This window comes from Mirounga angustirostris, unplaced genomic scaffold (assembly GCF_029215605.1).
Source record: "Mirounga angustirostris isolate CCGP_5_RB_7025 unplaced genomic scaffold, mMirAng1.0.hap1 SCAF_2, whole genome shotgun sequence".
Taxonomy (NCBI): Eukaryota; Metazoa; Chordata; class Mammalia; order Carnivora; family Phocidae; genus Mirounga; species Mirounga angustirostris.
The window spans coordinates 117,615,297-117,640,206 of NW_026991710.1; the positions used below are offsets into that span (position 1 = coordinate 117,615,297).

Below are 24,910 nucleotides of genomic sequence, written 5' to 3' on the forward strand. Positions count from 1 at the left end.
GTAACTCAATTTTGATATCTGCTTAAAATTCTTCATCAAACTTGGCTGATTTTTTTTTCCCTGAAAGAGTGATGACATGAAATTCTAAAATAGTTTTGGGTTTGTCTATGTATCTGACTATGGATGAGGTGACCAAGAAAAATAGTTGTAAAATAATGCTTCCTCCTCTAACAAAGGGCCCTTGGCCTAAGGGCTGGCAAGGCTAGCATGCCCTCCCTTGGGTTCCAAAATAGAGAAGGGACATCTGTCTTTTTTTTTTTTTAAAGATTTTATTTATTTATTTGACAGAGAGATAGAGAGAGAGCACAGATAGTCAGAATGGCAGGCAGAAGGAGAGGGAGAAGCAGGCTCTCCGCCGTGCAGTGAGCCCGATGTGGGGCTCGATCCCAGGACCCCAGGATCATGACCTGAGCCGAAGGCAGACGCTTAACCGACTGAGCCACTCAGGCGCCCCGGGACATCTGTCATTTTAATAAACTTTCATAGGATCAGGTATAGACACAGTGATATGAGAGGATACTGATGAGCTCACTACATGGTGAATTTTATTTCCTCGCATATGTCTGATCATTTGTGGTCCTTACTGTGGTTGACATTTATCAAGTGAATGTTACTCACTTTTAATCCTTACAAAAGATTTATCATCATATAGGACAGGAAACTGAGGCTCTGTGACCAAGTCATGCTGCTAGGTCATTGACCAAAATCCTTGACAAGTTTATTGTAGGTGTCCCCAAAATATGCTAAGCAAACAAAATTCAATTTCTTCCCCCAACCTCATTGCAGGATTTTTTGGGGCAATGTTCCTGGGCAATTCAGTTCAAGCAAACAGTCATTGGACTGAAAGCTAGGTTTGGCCTTTAGCCAGAGTACAGCAATAATGCTAACTCAACAGCTTCAGGTAAAGGGTTGTAACTCTTTAACTTGGGTCTCTGACTATTTCCGGTTAGGTAACCGGAACACTCAGGTAAGAACCTCTCAGGTGGAAAGCAGGAAGAAGGTGGCTAGTGCAAGGATCAGATACCACCTGCCTGGATGCTCATTTATTAATGATTTAACAAGGGTGATCACAAGGAAGAACAGCCATCTTCCCTGCCCTCAATTTTCTCACTCACGGGCCAGAAAAGTAAACAAGATGGAGGGGTCCAGCAAAGAGGAAGAGGAGGACAGCACATTCATCAACATTTCTCTTACAGATGACATAGGTAAGGAAGAACTTGATGAATTCTGAAACATAAAATTCAGCAACTGCTCAGCTTTTAGAAAATATAACTTATTATTTTTATTATAATGGTAAAACATTACTCATTATAGAAAACTTTAAAAAATATAGTTACAAAAATAAAACAAAAAATTTTTATTTAAGAGCTATTTTTCTTTACCTTTTAAATTAAGTGATTATTTGGAAAGTTTCTGTGGTAGTATTATATCTTCTTTTAAAATAAATCAACAAACAAAAATACAAAATGTTTATATCCAAAAGGCCAGGAACTATCACCTCAAAGTTGTGACTAAAACAACCTGTGGTATTATCAACATATTTTGTTCAATTATAGTCCATTTCTTCTCTATTTTGTAAAATAATTTTATCATCTCTGAAAAATGAACTAGAATACGAATTATTTTGGAAAATGCCTTGTTTTGAAGCAAGGACAAAGTTTGGTGAACTCAACACGAGAGAAGCAAAAAGGGGAGGGTAGTGATTCTAAAATGCTGATGGGAGGGATAACTATGGCTCATTCAACATCCCAGAGAAAACAGACAATGCTGAGTTGCACAGTGTTAACTGGAAACACTTCAAACCCATAAGCACCCACATCTTGGGGTGTGTGTGTGCGTGTGCGTGTGCGTGTGTGTTGTTGGCATTGTTTTGTATCCAAGTTTCTTTAGCACAATCATAGCAAGAAGCCAGCAAGACAGCAGCTAAGCAATGGGGGTTAGTGATTTTGATTAACAGAGAGCAGAGCATGAATATTTAACATCAATTGCTCTTTCATACAGCCACGCTTCTCCACTTTCTCCCTAAATGCTCAGATTCAAAAAGCCTCTTTCTAAAGTGCAGCCAGACAATTAGCACAAACCGCCAGCCAGCCAGCCAGAGCTAAGCTCCCCCTCCTGGCACCGCATCAACATGCTGGGGGCTTTGGAAATCAAAGAGGAGCATTTTCAGCCTTTATGAGGAGAGGAAAGGTACAAGGTACAGGGGCCGTTGAAGAAATGGGATACCGCTGGCCTGAACATGCTCCCACCAGGGTGTTCTAGCAAATGACAGGGCTGCAGAAGGCAGTGAAGGAAACAAAGACCCGGGGAAACCTGTTTCTTAGCTTCTAGAAGGCACCATGAGTGAGGAGCATGTGCGTGAGGGAGCCGTACATGCTGTGGGCGGGTGCAATTCATATAGAGTGCTTGCCTGCTCTAAATTCACCTCAATCCAGGATTCTTTCTGGATGGTAGCGTGGGCTGGGCCTGAAAGCGGGACCATGGCTGTGGCTGGGAAATGAGGCTTTATGAAACCACTCTCTCTCTCATCTAGCCCTTGGCATCGCCTCAGACCTGCCTTCCAGGGCTCATCTTCGGCCACCCCCACACTGGCAGTGCAGACAAAGGCAGACGAGGGTGGGGGTTAAATTCAGGTGTCCTGTCCTCTGTTGGCAATGGTTTTGAGAAGGACTCCGTCAGAGTCTGAGCCCGTGGGTGTGAACACTGAATAAACGGGGACAGGAAGAACAGGGTAAGCAGTACTCCCAGGCTGGTCGCGAGAGTGGTGGTGGCCCGAGCGGTGGGGTGGGGTGCTAGCATCTCCTTGCTCCCGCTCGTGACCTCCTCCTCCTTGGTTAGAGGAGGCAGAATCTTAGCCTGCAAAGGGCCTTCAGGGATGGGATGGTCCAGCCTGGTAACCAGCGGTGGGCTGAGGGACTAGTACTAATTTGGGCTGTTTCACTATTTCAAGATGGCAAATGGAAATTGTTCATATACTTGTGACAGAAATGCACTGAAGCACCATGTTTTTTTGGCTTCTGGAGATCATGCTATCAATTTGATGTGGTAGCACTGGTTTGCTATTGTTAATAAGAGGTTCTTGGCCTTTGGTTAATAAAAATAGGAAAACAAATTATTATGAAATAAATGCAGTTTATTTAGTAGACATCATTCAAATCATGGAGTCTGTATAAGAGGAAATCATTAAAAGGGTATTGCTTATATTATAAAAAGTTTAGTCCAGTTTCTTACTTTTCTTTTAATATATGATATTTGTATCTTACTTTTCTTTTAATATATTTGTGTATAAACACACACATGCGTGTGCACGTGCGCATACACACACGCACATATATATATATGGAGGAGGCCCAGAAAGGTTAAGTGACTTGTCCAAGGTTCACAGTGGCGAGCCTCATGTGGTATTTGGAGTGGCTAGGTAATGGAGGTCCTCATGCATGGTCTTTGAGCGCACGGTCAGGCCTCAAGTACTCTCATGCAGACTCCCACCGTGGCTGCTTTAGACCCAGTCACTGTCTCCTTTCACCCCCCTCCCCGCCCCTTTACCTTGTTTCTTTTCTAATCAGAGGAAGATTGGGGAGAGCACTGAAGTCCATAAACTTCAGATTTATTTAGGTAATCCTACTTCCCAAGTTAGTATAAAGCTATGAAAACTAGCAGTGGCAGTAATTATTCAAATCCCAGAAGCCAGTCATACTCCATAAATTCATTTGCAGTTTAGTTGTGTGGATTTCAGACCAAATGTCTCCACAGAAACGCAGTTATAAATGATATGATTCTAGACCAGCTCATATTGTCTAACCCCACAGTTCCCAAACTCTGTGCCAAGGTGTCTCAGGGCACTGAGCAAACCTATGGGGCTCTGTGGGGCATCTCAACCTCTATCAGACATTGTGAGAACAGCTAGCTAGAGACTGTTCACAATTTCACATGAGATAGAGGTACATTTCTTTCCATGACATCTCTTTCCACGCTGGGTTTACTGTAGTTGCTATGATAAAAAGCAAGTTCTGTATAAAAATCGATGTAGATCAGTTAATGAGGGTGTCAGTTTGAGAAGGTTGGAGAAGTTGTACAGTGCCCAACAGGGGCACACATCCCATAAGTAAGTCATTTTGTTTAAGAATGAAATAAAAAAAGAAATTAAAATTTCTTTCAGGGGTAGTATTTTTTCAAGTGATTACTGAGTTTTAAGGACATAAAGACTTAACATATTTGGACCTAAATACTTAGTACATGGAATTGTCTGGTATTGCTCTTGGCCTTGGAGCACTGTGAAAAAATTACTTAGACTGAAGGGCATTGGGAACCAAGGTAGTGTGGGAATCTCTGGTCTAAGCTATACTACAGCTGGGGTGGCCTCCCTGCTGGGTTGGAGACATACAACTCCCTCCCTTCCTCCCTCCCCCCCTTCCTCCTTCCTTCCTCCCTCCCCCCCTTCCTCCTTCCTTCCTTCCTTCTTTCCTTCCTTCCTTCCTTCCTTCCTTCCTTCCTTCTTCCTTCCTCCCTCCCTCCCTTCCTCCTTCCTTCCTTCCTTCTTCCTTCCTTCCTTCTTTCTTCCTTCCCTCCCTCCCTCCTATCCTTCCTTCCTCCTTCCTTCCTTCTTCCTTTCCTTCTTTCTTCCTTCCCTCCCTCCCTCCCTCCTATCCTTCCTTCCTCCTTCCTTCCTTCCTCCCTCCCTTCCTCTTTCCTTCCTTCCTTCCTTCCTTCCTCCCTCCCTTCCTTTCTTCCTCCCTCCCTCTTCCTTCCTTCCTCCTTCCTTCCTTCCTTCCTCCCTCCCTCCCTCCTTCCTCCTTCCTTCCTTCCTTCCTCCCTCCCTCCCTCCTTCCTTCCTTCCTCCCTCCCTTCCTTCCTCCTTCCTTCCTTCCTTCCTCCCTCCCTCCCTTCCTTCCTCCTTCCTTCCTTCCTCCCTCCCTTCCTTCCTCCTTCCTTCCTTCCTTCCTCCCTCCCTCCCTCCCTTCCTCCTTCCTTCCTTCCTTCCTCCCTCCCTTCCTCCTTCCTTCCTTCCTTCCTCCCTCCCTCCCTCCCTTCCTCCTTCCTTCCTTCCTTCCTCCCTCCCTTCCTCCTTCCTTCCTTCCTTCCTCCCTCCCTCCCTCCCTTCCTCCTTCCTCCCTCCCTCCCTCCGTTCCTTCCTTCCTTCCTTCCTTCCTTCCTCCCTCCCTCCCTTCCTCCTTCCTCCCTCCCTCCCTCCCTTCCTCCTTCCTTCCTTCCTTCCTTCCTTCCTTCCTTCCTCCCTCCCTTCCTTCCTCCTTCCTTCCTTCCTCCTTCCTTCCTTCCTTCTTCCTTCCTTCCTCCCTCCCTTCCTTCCTCCTTCCTTCCTTCTTCCTTCCTTCCTTCTTTCTTCCTTCCCTCCCTCCCTCCTATCCTTCCTTCCTCCTTCCTTCCCTCCCTCCCTCCCTCCCTCCCTCCCTCCCATGTTTCTGCTCACTGGATTTGATGCTATCACACTTCTCAGGTTCTCCTTCAGCCTCTCTCATCTTTCTCAGGCTCCTTTGGGAAACCCTTTCCTCAAGTGTTTCCCTAAGATTCTGCCCTTGGCCTACTTTTCTTCTCTCTCTAGACACGCTCTCTGGATGAGCTCATCCATGCCTCCTAGTTTCATCCTCATGCCTATGCTATGTACCAGTGACACTACAATAGAGGTTGCAAATTCTAACAACTGTAGGGCCAGGCAATGATTCATGGTATATCGTCATTTATTTCATTTAATTTCTAAAAAAAAAGAAAGGCTATTGAAATTTCAATCCTTCTTTCAGTTTTTTGGGTTTTTCATTATGCATCTTTTTTTTTCAGTTTTTTAATGTGGTAAGAGCACTTAATATGAAATATACTCTCTTAACAGATTTTTAAGTGCACAATATAGTATTGTTAACTATAGGTACAACGTTATACATCAGATCTCTAGAACTTACTCATCTTACATAACAAATTTTATACCCATTGATTAGCAACTGCCCCTTTTCCCTTTTCCCCAGGCCCCCTTCAACCACCATTTTATTCTTTGCTTCTATGAGTCTATTTTAGATACCTCATATAAAAGGAATCATACAGTATTTGTCCTTCTGTGACTGGCTTATTTCACTTGGTGTAATGTCCACAAGGTTCATTCATGCTGTGGCATGTTGCAGGATTTCTTTCTTTTCTAAGGCTGAATAATATTCCATTGCATATATATACACATTTTTTTATTTCTCCATTCATCTGCTGATGCACATTTAGGTTGTTCCCACATCTTGACTATTGTGAATAATGCAGCAATGAACATGAGAGTGCTAATATCTCTTCAAGATCCTGATTTTAATTCTTTTGGATAAATATCCAGCAGTGCAATTGCTGGATCATATGGTATTTTTGTTTTTAACTTTTTTTTTTTAAGTAATCTCTATGCCCAATGTGGGGGTTGGACTTAAGACCCTGAGATCAAGAGTTGCCTGCTTTACTGAGCCAGGCAGGCGCCCCTATTTTTAACTTTTTGAGGAACCTCAATACTGATTTTCACAGCAGCTATACAATTTTACATTCCCACCAAGATAAAAGGGTACCACTTTCTTCACATTCCCCACCAACACTTGTTGTCTTTTGTGTGTGTGTGTTTTTTTGATAATAGCTGTCTTATCATTATGGTTTTGATTTGCATCTCCCTGATGATTAGTGACATTGAGCATCTTTTCACAGACCTGTTGGCCATTTGTAGGTCTTCTTTGATGAAATGTCTATTCAAGTCCTTTGCCCATTTTTAATTGGGTTAATAATGTGTTTCGTTATTGAGTTGTGGGAATTCCTTATATATTTTGGAAGTTCACTCTTTATCAGATATATAATTTGCAAATACCTTCTCCCATTCTGTAGGTTGCCTTTTTACTCTATTTAGATTGTTGATTGTGCAGAAGCTTTTTAGTCTGATGTAGTTTCATTGGTCTATTTTTGCTTTTGTTGTCTGTGCTTTGGTGCCATGTCCATGAAATTACTGCCACAACCGGTATCACGAAGCTTTTCCCCTATATCTTCTTCTAGAAGTTTTATGGCTTCTGGTCTTACATGTAAGTCTTTAATCCATTTGGAGTTGATTTTTGCATATGGTGTAATGTAAGGGTCCAATTTTATCCTTTTGCATGTGGAAGTTCAGTTTTCCTGACACCATTTATTGAAGAGATTATCCTTTCTCCGTTGTATATTCTTGGCACACTTGTTAAAGATCAGGGGAACTTGTTTCAGGGTGCCTGGGTGGCTCAGTCAGTTAAGCGTCTACCTTTGACTGAGGTCATGATCCTGGGGTCCTGGGATTAAGCCCCACATCATGCTCCCTGCTCAGCAGGGAGTCTGCTTCTCTACCCCTCTACCCCTCCTCCCCTGCTCATGATCTCTCTCTCTCTCATGCTCTCTCTCTCTCTCTCAAATAAATAAGTAAAATCCTTAAAAAAAATAAAATTGGCTTCACAATGGTGTCTTATCTTTAATTCTTTCCAGAAGGACACGCTTTGTCTGCATATCAAATATATAAGAACATTCTTCATTTATCACCATTTTTCTTGAAACACATAGTCCTCTGCGACTAGACTTCATTTACTACTTTTAATTGAGATAAAGGAAGAAGAAAAGTTTACTTTGCTCTTAACTCTACTGTAAGAAAGGCAACAGAGCAATTGTGCTGATAAAATGGTAACCAGTGCTGAGCCTCAGGGCCAAGAGTCCAGCCAGGTGAGGGCTCAGGCTCCCTGGACAGCACGTGCCCTGCCCAGAATTCAGAGCTGCTTCCCACTTCTAGACTGTTGCCATGAAAGAAAAGAAATGCAAATAAGCAGAATTTTCAAGAGACACCAGAAATAAAGATTTTTGTGTGTGTGCAACTTCCTGATTTTTCCATGGTTTTTACCTAATTCTAATTTTAGAAGCGATATCACAGAGGTCCAAACAAAACACTTCTGCAAGACAGATGTGACTGCAGAAAAAACTATTTTCAGACTTCTGGTCTTGAATCTTTATTCTTTATATCACCTGTCTTTATCTCTCTTCCTAAGTTTCCAATTCATAATCCAACTGCTTGCTAGGCAACTAGATATGTCCCAGGTGTCAAAGGAACTTATCTTCCCCCACCCTCACCCCTAAATCTGCTCATACTCCTGACTCACAATTTTAATGAATGGTCCCATCATCCACCCAGTTCCTTAAGCTAGAAAATTCATATGTCATCATTCCATTCTCATCTCTCACAATCCAATCAATCACTGATTCCTGTTCACTTGACCTTGAAACTGTTTCTCAAATAAATCTGGCCTTCTCTATCCCTACCACCACTTCCCTGAACAAGGCCTTCATTATCTCCCACATAAACCACAGCATCAACCTCCCAACTGTTCTCCCTATTTCACTTCTTATCCCTTCAAATCAATCCTCCACACTGACCATATCATTCCCTCTCCCTGCAGAGAACAATCAATGTGTTACATCCCCTGCTGGATGAAGTCCAAGACTCTTAGCATGGGATTTAGAGCTTCCCTCTGCTTGGCTCCAGCTTTCTCTTCAGTGCCATTTCCTGCCACATGGTTTGGGCTCAGTAGGAAACCATGCTCCATGCACACACTATGTCATGCCTCTGGACTTTGCTCATGCTGTTCTCTTTGCCTGGAATAATACCACTCACCCTTCTTTTGCCTAGCTAATTCCTATGCATCCTTTAAGAACCCACTGAGGCACTGTCTCCTCTAGGAAGCCTTCTCTGACCTTCCCAGGCTGAGTTAGGTTTCCTTTCTCCTTCCTGAGAACCCCAAGCTTACCTCTACCTATATTTTTTCACAGCATATTGTACTTGATGTATATGCGCCCTCCCCAATAGACTGTGAGCTGCTAGAAGACAGAGCCTGGGTTTTAAAATGTCTGTGCTTCCAGAACCTAGCACAGTGTCTGGCACAAAATAGACAATACATTTTCGATGTAGGAAAGATGTTAGGGTTCGAAGCCGACAGCCTAGAAAGAATTCTTGAGACATCTTTGGTGCAAAAAGGTGGTTTTATTAAACCATGGGACAGGACCCGTGGGCAGAAAGAGTTGCACTGGGGTCATGAGGAGTGGCCCATTGTATACTTTCAAGTTGGGAGGGGGTTAGGGATAACATAAGTCTCTAAGGAATTTTGGAAGCAAGGTTTCCAGGACCTTTAGTGGGCTAGCTATTGTTGGGAAAAGGTCATTTATTACCATCTAATAAAACATTAGTCATGAGACCCTTCAGGTATATACTGGTGGGCCATATGCTTGGGGGATAATTGCCAACATGTACCTTGGGAGGGTTTAGAGATAAAGGAAATTTCTAAAGGAATTTTTATATGTTAAAGTAGACTTACAGGATGGGAGGGCAGTGGGGGGAGGGTCGGGCTAGGATTGCCTTTTGACCTTGGCAAAGTGTCAACATGGAGGCAGTTGAGTCCCTAGAGGAATGTCATTCTGCCTGTTTCAAAGATTTGTCAGTGGGCTGTAGGTAGTAAGGAAATTTAACAATTTTTCTTCTGTTTCCCACATTAGTTTTTGCCAAAGAATTCTGACTGAGTGTATGTGTGTTTTGGGGTGAGGGCCGGTTAGACAGTCCCTAGCTGAAAATCATCTCCCACCATTAGCTCTCCTAAGTTATTTATACTTTTTAGAGTTTATTTCCTACCTTCCCTCAGTGGGTCAGTTTAGTGCTGCTTTCAGAAAACACTTATTGAGCACCTACTATATCACATGCCAGGTAGTAGACAGGACCTGGCTGTTCAAGAATTGGCTCAGGGTGGTGTAGGGGGAAGGCTTGAACTTTGGAGTCAGAAATGCCTGGATTTGAATGTTAGCCTTTTTTTTTTTTTTTTTTTTTTTTTTAGATTTTTTCATTTATTTGACACAGAGAGAGGGAGAGAGGGAGAGAGAGAGAGAGCACAAGCAGGGGGAGTGGGAGAGGGAGAAGCAGGCTCCCTGCTGAGCAAGGAGTCCGATGTGGGGCCGGATCCCAGGACCCCGGGATCATGACCTGAGCTGAAGGCAGTCGCTTAACCAACTGAGCCACCCAGGCATCCCAAGAACCTGTTAGACTTTAAGCAAGTTATTGGACATCCCTGAGTCTCAGTTTCCTCCATTCCAAGTGATCGTAAGAATAGATCCCAGGATTGTTTTGAAGACTAAATGAAATAATAAAGGAAGCTTCTTGAACTCGCCTGGCATACAGTAAGTGTTCAGTACATTTTAGTTCCTCCTCTGCCCACTTCAAGGAGCTCACACAAAAGTTTCTTTAAAGGCTCCAAGATTTGGCCATATCAGTTGTCATGGTAACGGCAGCGTCCTGTGGCCGCTGCTCTGTGAGCCAGGACTGCCCGCCACGTCCTCCTGATAAGGAGGCTTACAGAAGGAGGAGGAGGTGGATGTGAACGAACTGTAAACAAGAGCATGAGGTTTTTTTCTGATAAAAATAATACAGCTCTTCTGTTTCCTCTTCGTCCTGGCCCTCACGTCCTCCCTGCTACTACTGTTCGTCCCGTCACTGTTCTCCTTTGTGCCTCAGCCTCCTTCCTGACTCCACTCTCCAAAACCTCTCCTGAATAATATTCAAAGCTGCTTCTGCGTCTGCTTTTGGCATCAGCCAATTAGTCCTCATTGTAAGGTTGTAATAAGCCTCCCAGAGAAGTGGCACAATTGTTGTGTGCTTTTATTCCGTGCCGCTTCCTACCACTCTACGGAAAATGTAACAATACCCCCCTCATGCCCGGCTGAAAGCAGCCTGGGTTTGAAAAGCTTTCAGAAGGCCATCTGCCATCCCCTCAGCCAAGCAGAAGATCAGACACGAGGCCCCGCATTAGTTAGCACTCCAAGGAAAAGGTATCAAGGGCCTGTATTCCTTTTCATCTCACCCGCCATTATAATACAGCGAAAGAAGGAAACAGACTTGTGGCTCTCCAGCTGGGAGACACACTGAGCCATAGCAAGAGTTCTGTCCCTGAAAAGGGAGCCGGCCTTTCTTTTCTGATGGTGAATGGAGCCAGCACGGCGCTCCTGAGTGTAGGCTGCGCCTCTGGTGATGGCTCAGCTAGTTACACTGGACCTCTTGGGAGGAGAGCATGGGGGTCAGAGTCCAGGAGGGGAGAAATCATCGCATAAGTACACGAGGATGAGGCAAGCGTCTGCACGTGCGCTGGTCAGGAAGCGTGAAGCTCTCCCTACGTCATCTCTGTGTACCCTCTCCAATAAGTTTGGCCATGAATATTAAATCAAAAGATGATTCAGGCACCCTTAGGGATGTCGAAGAAAGATCTTCTCTAGCATGGTAGAAATGGTCTTGTAAGAGAATTGAACAAGTGTATTCACTGCCGGCAATGGCAGAAAGTTTCAGCAAATCTTAATTGGCATATGGGATCCATTTAAGTAGAGATAATGGCCTTGGTTGAGTGGGATATCTGTTCCTGTAAGCTGAAGATAATATGGACAGTGGCATTAGGAATATGTCCCCTGGCCCAGCAAAATGCCTTAGAGACAGCATAAGAGATTCAGTGAGAAAAAGGAGATTAACTCTGCTTCTCAGTAGCTTCTGAGAGTGGCACGGCTCTGGGGTCACTAATGTATTGCTAGAAATTTTAAGTGCTCCATCTGTAAAAAATCTTCAATCAGAGGAAATCCACTTAACTGAAATAAATTCTCTAGCATAATGCAAAAACTAGTTTTAATAAACAAGCTTAAGAAATAGAGTGTTAGGACAGTATCTAAGTGTTTTCAGGAATCTAGAGTGTTCTCTCATTTTCTCATCAAAGGAGAAGTATTAATATTTTGACTCTTCCTTTAAAAGACAAAACCATCCATCGGTTGCCTTGTATCAGCAATGTGTTTTTTTATTCTTCATTAGGTTAATAACAAAAAAGGGAGCAAGAATCTTTCATGTTGTTTATACCAAAATCCTTCATAATTGTGCTAATTTTTTTCTAAAGACAAATCCACAGGCAATCTCAAAAAAAATCAGGAGTGAATTTTATTGACCTGAGCTCATGACCCAGTGAGATGCTGACTTTTCCCTGGTCCTTTTCTTGTGGAGAAGGGGGTGAGGTAGCTGTTTTCCAACATCGGAACCTCCCTCTCACCAAGTCTCCAGTAGGGTTGGATCAGCTTTGGACACACTTCTTCTTACAGGTCTCCTGCCTGCCTGACTTGTTCAGAATTTGAGGGTCAGAGCCTGGTTTCCTTAAAGACCCTTGGAGTTCCCTCAAGCAACACTTTGAAGGTTCTCTTTGGGCCTTCAAAGAGAATCTAAAGTGTATAGAGAGGGAGGATAACTCTAACAGAATAGGACAAACTGGATGAACCAGCTTCCATTGAATTCCTCCACTCTAGGAATAAAAATTTTCAATGATCCAAGAGCTGTAAGTGACCCTACTGGAAATAATATGTACATCAATCACAGAACCAGACTTACTGTGAAAACTGTTCCAGAAAGACATGTTTTGCTTGCACAGATAGACATTAGCATTCATTTTCAATCCTTGACATTGGAAACGGAAGGGACTCCATGGCAGCCCACATGAATGGTTCGGGAGAACAGTGAGTCTCCCTTGCTTTCTTTCTGTTCCAGTGACCTGGGTCTTCCCTCCACCAGCCTTCCCGGGTTGCACGTGGCCAACAGCCGCTTCTTTTCAGCCCTCACTGGCTTTCTTCCCCATTTAATCATTGTTCCCTTGTTTCTCCACACACACAATTCATTGTCAGCTTAATGACTTTGGCTCAGAGTACTTGGCTCTGCACGTGCGTAGTACTCTCATGTCTGGTAGATGTTAGTAAAAGCTGTTTGAAAAAGCTTGCATTTTAATACACATTCTTCCTTTTTTATCCCTCCTGAGAATCCTTACTACCTTTCCCCAGGGGACAAAAGACTACTATGATTTGTTCATCCATGTGAAATTTTGCTTTCATTTTCCTTCTTAATGGCAAGGTTAGTGGGTTTTTCTAAGGTCATGATAACTCTTCAGAAAGCTTCACTTATAAAAATATTTAGATGCTTTTTCAACAGTGTTTCTTATCCTTTTTTATTCTAGAATTTTAAACAGCTTGAGCTTTGTGCTATTATAGTGCTCAACTTACACAGTGGAATCCTGTCGCTTCTGCTTTAAAATGGTGTAAAAAACCAGAATTTCTGTAAATAAAGTATAATTGATATATAATTTGAGAGACTCAGTCACAGTTAGCAGTGACTGTTGGCCCCTAAACACCAAATTTCTCAGCCAAGTTCTCTCTGTTATATAGTGTGATCCCCAAACACACAATTGCCCAGGGAGAGCCTATATTTCAAGGAATTTCTCAAAGAATAGTTTTTTGCAGAATGTTTATTAACACAAACAGTAGCTCCTTTATTGGCTCATTTTGTAAGTTGGGACATTATCCTTTTTCCATTGTATGTAGTCATCTGACTGTGAAGGAATTAGGCAAATTCATAGCTAACTGATCACTTTTTAAAAGCAAACTATATGTGTAATATTTCTGTCATGTTCCAACGATTACATCTTTTAAGAGTTTTGTTTTGTTTTTTAACTACTTCTTCTTTTTCTTTTTTTGGTGGGGGAGGCAGTAAAACCAAAGCAGGTGTTTGAGAAAGAGGATTAATCAGCTGTCATTCTAGTTTTCCTACAGGTTCTCAATTCCGGTGATGCTTTTTCTTTAGAAATCCTAGTTAACTCTTTGGATGCGTGATACCATCTAAAAAATAACCCACCATTCCTCATAACCAAGAGAGTCATGAAATTAAGTACTTGGAATAAGCCCACATTTTACTAACTAGTCATGTATCTCCTAGATGAATAATGATAACAAACATTTACTGAGAACTGAATCCATACCAGGAACTATGCCAAGAACTCCACATTCATTATCTCATTTAATCCTCAAAAATACCCTGTGATCAATACAATCCCTATTTTTCAAATTGAAAAGTGGGGCTCAGAAAGGGTTAGTAACTTATACAAAGCAGAGCTGGGATTCCAGCCCAGGTCTCAGGGACTTCAAAGCCTTTGTCAAATGACAATGCATCTGGATAGAAGTTACTAGATAGAAAGCATAACCACATTATACTGACTAGGTAGAAGCAATAAGGTGCCCATGCTGCAGCTATTGAAAAATGAAATGTGGTCCCCTAGTTATATTACGAGGTCAGTGTTTCAAAAATGTAATCATAGAATCAGAGGGCAAGAGGAGCCCCAGAGGCTCTCTGACAATATTGGAATATGTTTAGACAAGAAAGGTAGAATATAAAATTGTATCTATGTTGTGATTATAGCCAGGTGAAGATAATTTATATATATGGACTAGGATGGGAAGAGAACTCGGAAAAATGTATTTATTAGCATGAAGGGATTGTAGGTTATTACATTTCCACGTTATATTTATGCAATAATTTCTTCTTTAAAAATAAGATTAATATGAAGAGTTTTCCTACTATGCAGAAGTAAGATATTAATCCTAACATGAGTGCTGATCTTGAAAGGCATGTGAAATTACCAATGCTAGATTAGAGACATCCATCAAAACATCACTAACTGCCTTTTGCATTTTTAGTGATGTGCGCAAAAAGTTGTCTTAGAAAAATAACATGTAGAAAGTGGCAAACTTGGGCGCCTGGCTGGCTCAGTCGTTAAGCGTCTGCCTTCAGCTCAGGTCATGGTCCCGGGGTCCTGGGATCGAGTCCCACATCGGGCTCCTTGCTCAGCGGGAAGCCTGCTTCTCCCTCTCCCACTCCCCCTGCTTGTGTCCCCTCTCTCGCTGTGTCTCTCTCTGTCGAATAAATGAATAAAATCTTAAAAAAAAAAAAAAAAGAAAGTGGCAAACTTAAGTATAGGACACAGAGGGCAAAGGACACACACGGGCACAGAAGAGCAGGGAAGATGAGACAGAAATTATAAGTGCCACCCTTCAGCACAGTTATATCTTGCTTTAGGCAGACGCCTAACCAACTGAGCCACCCAGGTGCCCCCAGAGTAGCATCTTTAATTCATTGTACCTCATGCCTTCTCTTTTTCTCCCTTTTTCCTCATTCCCTCCACAATTTTTTTTTTTAAGATTTTATTTATTCATTTGAGAGAGACACAGCAAGAGAGGGAACACAAGCAGGGGGAGTGGGAGAGGGAGAAGCAGGCTTTCGGCTGAGCAAAGAGCCCGATGCGGGGCTCGATCCCAGGACCCTGGGACCATGACCTGAGCCAAAGGCAGACACTTAACAACTGAGCCACACAGGCGCCCCCTTCCATAATTTTTTTAATCCACTCTGTTCTTTATCTTTACCTTGCCTTTTATCCTCTCTTGATTGCCCTCTGGGGCCTTGTTTTTCCCTTCCACGCCTTGTTCTATCCTCTGTCCCATCTTCTCTCTCACACATCTACGAGGAGATTCTAGGTCTTCCTTTTATTCTCCATCTTGATCTCATGGCCTGACCTTTGCACTTTTTGTTCCTCTCAATTACAACACTGACCACACTCCCTATGTTTGGAGATAAAGGAATACCTCACTAATCTGAGTTGAATAATTATTTTTGAAAAGTTTCAGTTTTATTATTTTAAGTACATGGAAAGGAAGTCTGTGGCTCAGGTAAATTTAGGTTTAAGCACTTATAATTTGCAATAGTTGCAATCATTGCTGCTAAGTTTTTAACTGCTCACATACAAACACTGCTGCTAAGGGTTGTTTGTTTTCTCTTGTTTTTCATGTATGGAGGATGCCTTTTCTTTAGGCGGCACTGAGTAATGATTAGTCCCCAAGCTCTGCAGCTGAAGTCTCTGTAATCAAACCCTGGCTCAGGTGGCCGTGGTAACACAGGGCAAGTTATTTAAGCTCTCTAACTTTGGCTTCTTCATCCAGAGTATGGGGACAGCAAGCGCCTACCTCATAAAAGTGTTGTAAGAACTAAGTAAGATAGTTCTTGTGAAAAGCGTGTGGCACCTAGTGAAAGCTGAATGAATGTGATCTGTTATTATAGATGACACTAGATGGTACAATTTTCTTACATGGTTTTTGTACACACACAAAAAATCTATTTATAAATATAGTGAAAATATTTGTGCTATATAATGGAAAGTTCTCCATAATTAATATTCCTGACTAAGCAAATTATTTTTGAAGTTTTTAGAATTCTCATTGCTAATATGCAAAAAATAAGCTCAAAATATGAACTTTGTATTGCAGTTAGCTAAAATCCACCCACAATTCTTTGTAGTTCTACCTGAAAGAGCAGTTATTTTTCTTTTTCTGTCACCTCAGTTCTAATAATCCCCCTCAGTAAATTCCATGAAGTTTTAAATATATAAAGATATAGGGACACCTGGCTCAGTTGGTAGAGCATGCAACTCTTGACCTTAGGGCTGGGAGTTCGAGCCCCACACTGGGTATAGAGATGACTTAAAAATAAAATCTTAAAAAAAATAAAAATATAAAAGGTGAATGACATGGTTGGGAGGCGGTAGAAACTTTAATTTCATCAGCTTGGTGAATGACCTAAAGGAGTCTGCAGATGTTCTGCTCAATGCCCAGAACTCCCCATTGAAATGTCACCACGAGGTAAGCCCTTCCCAACCTCCATGGATTACAAAGCAGGGAAAGGGCATCAACCCCAATGGGGGGAAAGGGGAAGTACTCAGCGCTTCAGGCAAGACCTGTAGAGCCTTGGAAATTCTGGATTGTCTACATAGTGGTACAGTGTGACCAACCGGCCAGGTCTAGATTCTGGAGTCATCATTATATGAAGGCAAAGTTCCTGATGGAAGAGAAAAATCTCTCCAAGAAAATTCTTTATAGAGAAAACAAACAGAAAAGCAAAACAATGAAATTCAATCAACTTGGCCATCAAATGGTCTGAGAGCTCAGAGCTAGGAAATTACTTAGCAAAGTTAGAACTTTGAACCAGTACTTTCGTGGTCACAGTCAAACAGTTTTTTTGAGGTGATTTACTAGACCAGCGAAGGACAAGGGTGAGTAGACTAAGTAAAGGTTTCACAATTTTCCAAAGGAAATCTTCTGCTAAATAATTTTAGCCTTACTCAACCAGGAAACGAACCATGGAACACAGAAAAGGATTTGTGACTACTTTCTCAACACTCCCAGGAATGGCTTATAACTAGTACCTTTCCGGATGCAAGGAGACTATTTATTTCATACAATGGATACCTTAGGGGGCTTCGTTCTCCCTCAGAATCTTGGGCTAAAAAGGACTGGAGGCACCACAAGCTAACCAATCCACAGGGTAGAGTTGCAACAAGATACCCTCATTTTTCTAGAACCTGAGGCTAAAAACCAGTCATCTTTGACCCTTCCCTCACCTTTAGCTGCCGCAGTTGATTTAATCTGTCAACACATCCGGCTTTTAATTTCTGTAAAATTTCTATTTGATAGAAATGTCCTCATTTTGATCCAAATATTTAAAATTTACATATTTAAAATCTGAAGTCTAAGGAAGGGAGGAGAATTTGTATTTCTATCAATTAGAATATGTGTTCATTTTGACCAAGAGCTCTTTGATTTATTAGAGCTGTTATTATTGCCTGTTAATAGATCAACTGAGGTTCTATGAATATTTGAGAAGCATACATCACTTTGTCTTTTTCAACAGGTATTTTTTGTAGAATCCAAAAAAATTCCTAAATAAATTCTTTGTTCTGATAATTATTGCTGTGTGATATACTCCAAAACCTAGTGTTGTAAAGCCACATTCACTTTATTTTGCTCACTATTTTTGTGGCATAGAGATTCAGGAAGGGCTTAGCTGGGTAGTTCTCCCTTGGGGAGTGTCTCATGCTGACGAGGTCAGAGGTCAGCTGGGGGTGCAGTTTTCTGAAGTTTGGAAAGATCCTTAGACTCATTAGACTTTTAGTCCCACCCCTGAGGTAAGACTTCAGGCAAGTCACTTTATTTCTCTGGGGCTCATTTTCGGCACATCATGAAATAAAACCAATAAATCCTTTTGAGCATTCTTTCAGCTCAAAAGTTCTGTGATTCTATGAAATGCAAAAATAATATTTGGATATTAACAGATACAAGTCACTGTGCATAATTCACATTATTCTACAAACAGAAAATATTACTAAATGAAGGGAAAACATAGGATTGAGGTAATGAAGTAAAATTTTTTGTTGTGAAAATAGAAACATCTTGAATCAATTTTGCCACTAGAGGTCACTAGTGTATCATCTCAAAGCGAATACATGCAATCAAGTCACCCGCAGTTCCCTAGCTACTTGGCCCCAAAATGGCATTCGTGGTGTCTTTAGGTTTATTCTGAATATCTGCTGACAGTTGTCAGAGGCATATGTTGGGATGAGGTCACATTGGTTGTCACTATAGGTGATGTTTCATATGTGCCTAATGTTCTGAAAGTGTGAAGAGCCCTGACTAGAACCACAAGGAAAATTACTTCTTTGGCTATTCTGGCCTCTCACTGGGATATGATAATGAGCAGTGAGGTGCTTTGACAGAAAGTCAAATGAGCTCTGAGGTGGAAAGACATTGTGGAAATACAGTATCATCCTCTAATGCAGCACAGACACGTCTGCTTTTTATTTTTATTTATTTTTTAAAGATTTTATTTATATATTTGACAGAGAGAGAGAAATAGCAAGAGCAGGAGCACAAGCAGGGGGAGTGGGAGAGGGGGAAGTAGACTTCCCTCAGAGCAGGGAGCCCGATGTGGGCCTAGATCCCAGGACCCTCGGGGCTCGATCCCAGGACCCCGGGATCATGACCTGAGCCGAAGGCAGACGCTTAACGACTGAGCCACCCAGGCACCCCACGTCTGCTTTTTATAAGACAGAAAAAGTGGTAGAACATTTATTCATTCATTCATTCAACCTGTATTTATGGACACACATGTAGGCACCAGGATTGGCAATGGGGCTACATTAATGAAGAGGATCAACTGGTGCCCTCAAGGAATTTAAGGAATCAGGTATAGGAGGTTTTAGATACAGTTAGTTCTTACAGACCACCATGCCAGGTAAATTTCCCTCAGCTATTTTTATTTTGTCTTCCCAACAGACCTTTAGGATAAGCCCTATAATTCCCATTCCTATAGATGGCCCCTCGCAGCACAAGAGCCAGTGGCTTTTATGAGGTGATGTTAAGATCAGACGATACACTTTCACATCAAATCCAAAACTGAACGACAGAGATACTTGCAAGAAATGTTAAAATTCTGAGTTGGGCTGTGGCCAGGGATGCTTGTTAGACAAAAATATTAAAATCTATTTCAACAGAAAAGCCTTTGGAAGGGAGGAACAATGCTCTAAGTGAAATTAATGCCCTGACACATAAAGATCCAGAGAGATCACCTCTGAAGAAACTTCTGTAAGAAGGATGAACTCTAGAGTACATCTGATGGCCATATCAATTTTCTCCCAAAATGAAACCTACATTGTATTTTCTTACAATTTGCTTCCTGTCATACATAAAGAAACTCAAAACCCATAATTCTCTCATTAAGGATGAGTAACAAGGCATTCTGGGCTCTTTCCATAACTTGAGGACCTATTTCTTCTACAGTTTTAAGAGGACTTGAACTGATTTAAATTAGTTGTCATCAGACTGTAGACCAGACATAGAGGATGTTTCTGAGCAGGGACACAAGCAAAACCATCATCCCTGAGTAGCAAGGCTTTCTCTTGTTTTCTGCCTTCACTAGAAAAGAAGAAAGGGAGCCTGGACAAATCTCTGCTTCAAACTGAGGATGCTTTGATCTGCTTTTGTTGTGATGAGTATCACTATCCTGAAAATTATTCATTTTAACCATTATTTTAAAACAAACTACCAACAGGTTTGTCCTTCCTTCTGATTGTTGCAAAGTATGGTGAAACAGTGAAAAAGAAAGGGTAGGACTCCAAATTAGCTACAAAATATGACTTGATTTATTTTAAAAACATGCTTGTTACTGTGCCATTGACTTTCCCACTGATGCTTCTTCCATGCTGGCTAGCGTGCTTCTCTTCCACTTCGACTTTGAGGCCTCCCACCATCACTTTACGAGACAGATATCTTGTAGTATTTCCCTAAAATAATTGTGTGAGGAAGGAGGAAGGAAGATGGGAATTTGTCATAGAACTAAAGATTATTCAAGTTAGAGGTGTGCGGGGAGAGGCAGTCCGAATTGAGCCCTGAGCGTCAGGACATGTTCTTGCTGGTAGGCCAAGAGCACACAAGGTCTTTACCCAGACCAGTTCTTGGGGTGTGTCTGCAGAGAGCTACTTTAAGGGTTGAGGTAATGTCTCTCCCTGGTTAAAGAGCAAGCTTGCTTCCACTAACTGTAAAAGCAATAGATTCCCTGAGCTCAATGTTCCTCCCTGTACCGTAACCCACTGTGTATGCAGGCACCCATCTGGGCCCCCGGCCTCTCTACTGTGGGACTTGGGAGACATGGAGAACAGAAGCAAACCAGCACGAAGCTCATGCTGCTGGCGAGCTCTGCGTAATAAAGTCCTTGGACTTGGACCAGGCACCTCATGTCTCCTTCCAGCATTCATGAGTACGTAACAGGCTAACTTGTTAGCTTGTAAGTAATGTAAAATCTCAGGGGCGCCTGAGTGGCTCAGTTGGCTAAGCATCTGCCTTCGGCTCAGGTCATGATCCCAGAATCCTGGAACTGAGCCCCGCATTTGGCTCCCTTGTCAGTGCGGAGCCTACTTCTCCCTCTCCCTCTGCCTGCCGCTCCCCTGCTTGTGCGCTCTCTCTCTCTCTCTCTCTGTCAAATAAATAAATAAATAAAATCTTTAAAAAAAAAACAAAAAAAGGTAATGTAAAGTCCCAGAGTCTGAGAGAGGAGCTCTCCCAAGTTGGTTATTTTTAATGAAACAGTTACTAGAGGAACAGAAGACTATGAAAACTATGCCTGTATACTGGAAGTAAGAAAATCCACTAGCACTTGCATTTTAGGGAATTGCTAGCGACGCATGTGCATTCTCATACAAAACATTAGTTTCACTATTACCCTGACTCCTATGCCCTTCAAAGAATCACTTTGTCATATTAAAACAGAATCCCCTTTATGCTCCCAGAGCCCAATGATTAGTGTTGATTTTAAAGCAGATTGTTTTATAAAGATTTCGTGGAACAGGCACCCAGCCCAAATGATTGATAATGGTAGATTTCTGTATAGAGAATCATAGAAACCCAAAATAATAAAAACTGGAATGGAGTGGCCCCAAAATAAATCACTCGAGAAAGCTTTCAGAACATGGCAGGCATGTTACCAAGGGCTCGATGGCCAGACACAACCAAACCATCACAGGTTGACTCTTAAATATGGGAAGCATCCGTTATCACTCACTGGTAGTGTTATTTGATAAATTCAGTGGTATTTTATGTAATATTAGAGAAGCAGAATGAACTTTATTACAATCCCTCATTTGAGGAAACAGGAGTCTATAGTAAAGTGACTCATCCCCCACAGACTTACGGTTAATTTCAAATTTGGATATTCTACAGTATCTAGCTCATAATGAACATTGAAATAAATTTTTCAATGGTAAATATATGAAGAACTGAATGGATGAATATAGGTTGAGCCAGAACTGGAACGTAGGTTTCCTCTTCTTTAACCAATGCTTGTTGCAAGGCTGATAGATCAGGCTTTCTAAGCCAGTCATTTGCACACCAACATCACACTTTTTGCCACATTAAATTAACCATTTAATTAATATATATTTTTTAAAATTATTTTTAAGTAGGGTCCACACCCAGCATGGAGCCCAATATGGGGCTCGAACTCACAACCCTGAGATCAAGGCCTGAGCTGAGATCAAGAGTCAGATGCTTAAAGACTGAGCCACCCAGTTGCCCCATAAATAACATTATTTTTTAAATTGGCTTTGTTCTAGGCAATGACATCAGCAAGTTGAGGGTTGGTTGTATTATTCATATTTTTTGATTACAATAAAATATGCAATGATTTTTAAAAGCTAATCTTGTACAGCCAGAGATATGAGCACCAATCTTTGAGAAACTGATTAAACATTACTTTGTGTAGAGAAAAATAAGCATCAAGACTGTATAATCATTCCCAATTACTTTCATTTTTGCCATAAAGTTCAAAGCTTGATTCCATGAAGACCCTGAAGTCCTTCTGAATTCTCATTTGAGAAACTCTAAAAATACACTGGTAATTTCTTACTTTTTCTCTATTAAACCAATGAATGAAAATAACTCTTATCAAATTAGCCAACTACTGGTTATCATCAAGAAATTATAATCTTGAGAAAAGTATACATGAACAGCTTAATTTACCAAATAGCAGTATGGTATACTATTTTTTTTTAAGATTTTATTTACCAATTTGAGAAAGAGAGAGAGAGAAAGAGAAAAGCAGATTCCGTGCTGAACACAGAGCCCAAATAGGGGCTCGATCCCACAACCATGAGATCATGACCTGAGCCAAAATCAAGAGTCGGACGATTAACTGACTGAGCCACCCAGGAACCCCAGTATGGTATCCTATTAAGTTTTGAAATCAATTTTCAACAGGTACAGTATATTCTTTACTCACCAAATTTAGGACAGCACTCATTCTCCAATGAATTCAATAACCTTTCAAGGGAAAAAAATAAGTAAAAAGGAAAATGTGAGTTCTTATTTAGGAATGAGATGAAACATATTTTGCAAATTAATGAGCTTAAAGTATCAGGGAACACACCTGGTTACACTTGAAAGTTATCAAAATGCCTCCGTTTAGCATATCTCACTTTAAAATATCCACAGTATGTTTAGAACTCTCTAATTACTTAAGACAAGTTAGAAGTTTCACGTTCATGATGAGACTATGTCAGTTTGGAACATCAAAATGATCTTGGAAGTTCTCTACTATTTATCATTTCTTCCTCACATGATACATTGCTTTGTAACAATAGTTTTCAATTTGGAGTTCTCCATTCTCTATGAAGAGAATTTTAATTTTATGCTTTTACTTAGATGTTTTATAATATTAACATATGCATATCCCAGATAACAAGTGTTCTTCTTATAATTAAATATTTCTGTGTAATTTCAGTGGTTTCTTTTTGTATGTGTGTTTGCCTTGCTCAGAAGAAGGGAAGTTTTATGGTTATTTTAAAACCATTTTTAATTGAAAAATATAATGCAAATATGGAATACTGTATAAAAATAAATGTATAGCTTAATGAATGTTCATTTCATGACTAGTTTGCTAAAATTTCAACTCCCTTTTTATATCCACTTGGGTGTACTGTTCTTTTTTGTCACATTTTTGTTATTTCAAGGATTTTTCTATATTCAAGGGCAGATCTTAATTATTAGCAACACTGTTTTATCAAATTTGCAACATTCTGTGATTGATATATTGCTCTCTAACTTTATGGTTATCTTTGGTATGTTACATTTTTTGAGATAGTTCATCTAAAAACTTCCTTTAAAGTCTAAATTATCTTACAAGATATATGCTTCGTCCCAGAATTTTTAAAAAGGTGAATACTCTAATCATATTCTACTTGATGGCAATCATTTTCATGCATCTTTTAAATGGCTTTAGCATCCAAAATAAACCTAGATTTTTTGGTCTGTTTTTAAAAAGATGTATTTTAAGTGTCCTTTTATCTATAGGTTTCTTTCCATTCTTTTTCCCCCCAGTGCAATTTATTTTCTTTTTGTTGAAGAAAAGGGCTTCTTTTTTTTGTTTTTGTCTTGTTTATTTTTCCATAGCCAGATTTTGCTAATTTTGTCCACGTGGTAGATTTAATATATTTCTCTCTGCCCTCTGTATTTCCTGTTAAATTGCTACATATTTATGGGCTTGATCAGGTCAGGTTGAAATTTCTTTTCCTTTTTTTTTTTTTTTTTTTGCAAGACTCTTTCACAGGTGGTGGTACATTCTTCTTCCATCTGGAAATAAATGCTGTCTAATGGGTTCTCTTTGTGATGTTAGTGATGTTTGTGCTCTAGATTAGTGTTTCTCAACAGTCTTTTTCATTATACCCCATCCCCAGAGCCTTTGAGACATTTTTTTCCTCATCACACCCATTTCTTATGAAATTGTCTTTTGTGAAGCTTGGAAAACCATTATTTCTTCAAGTATTTTTCAGAACCATACTCTTTCCTTTCCGTCTGGGACTCTGATGACACAAAATGGTATCTCTTTTATTGTCTTTCATTCCTGAGGTTGGTTGGTTTGTTTTTCCCAACATTTTTCTCCCTGTAGTTTAGACTGAATAATTTCTACTGAGATTTCCTCAAGTTCACCAACTCTTCCCTCTTTCGTCTTCATCCTACCACTGATTCTTTGCAGTTTTATATTTCAGTTATTTTATTTTTCAGTTCTAAGGTTTCCTTTTGGTTCTTATTTATAGCTTCTATAGGGTTGCTTATACTCTCAGTTATAACTTCTGTTTCAGGATTTTTAATGATTGCTTATTCAAGTAGTTTTTAATAGTTGCTTAAAATCTTGTCCAGATAATTTCAACATTTGTGCCATCTTAGTGTTGGTATCTGTTAATTTTTTATACTCATGTGAATTGAGATTTTCATGGTTCTTTATAAGCTGAATAATTGTGGATCCCGTCATAATTGTTACATTATGATACCATGGGCCTGGTTTAAGGCCTATGGAGAATGTTAATATTTTTGTTTTAGTAGGAATTTGAATTGGTTAGGTTGAGGCTGCAAGTTCCAACCCACACTTTCTTTGGGCCATGGTTTCAAAGTCATTTCAATTTGGAAAGTCTTTGCAGTGCCTTATTTTTACTTAATTCTAATGATCCTAGTAACAACTCAATAAAGTAGGTTTTATGATACTTAACTTTACAGATAAAAAAGATAGGTTTGAATTCAGCCTAACACAAGCTATACGATATTGGACAAGACACTCTTTGAGCCTTAATTTCCTCATCTGCAAAATGAGTTTGATAATACCTACATCATTGGATTGTTTGAGGACTGAGTA

General features: G+C 40.7%; 1 long non-coding RNA gene across 3 annotated transcripts in view; it reads right to left on the reverse strand.

Moving 5' to 3' along the window:
• LOC123848222 (uncharacterized) overlaps positions 1-24,910 on the reverse strand; it is a 105,331-nt gene that overhangs the window by 75,572 nt on the left and 4,849 nt on the right. For all 3 annotated transcript variants that reach the window (XR_010409571.1, XR_006791712.3, XR_010409570.1), the window contains exon 2: positions 22,505-22,545. This is a non-coding gene — a long non-coding RNA (uncharacterized LOC123848222). The remainder of the gene's footprint in view (positions 1-22,504; positions 22,546-24,910) is intronic.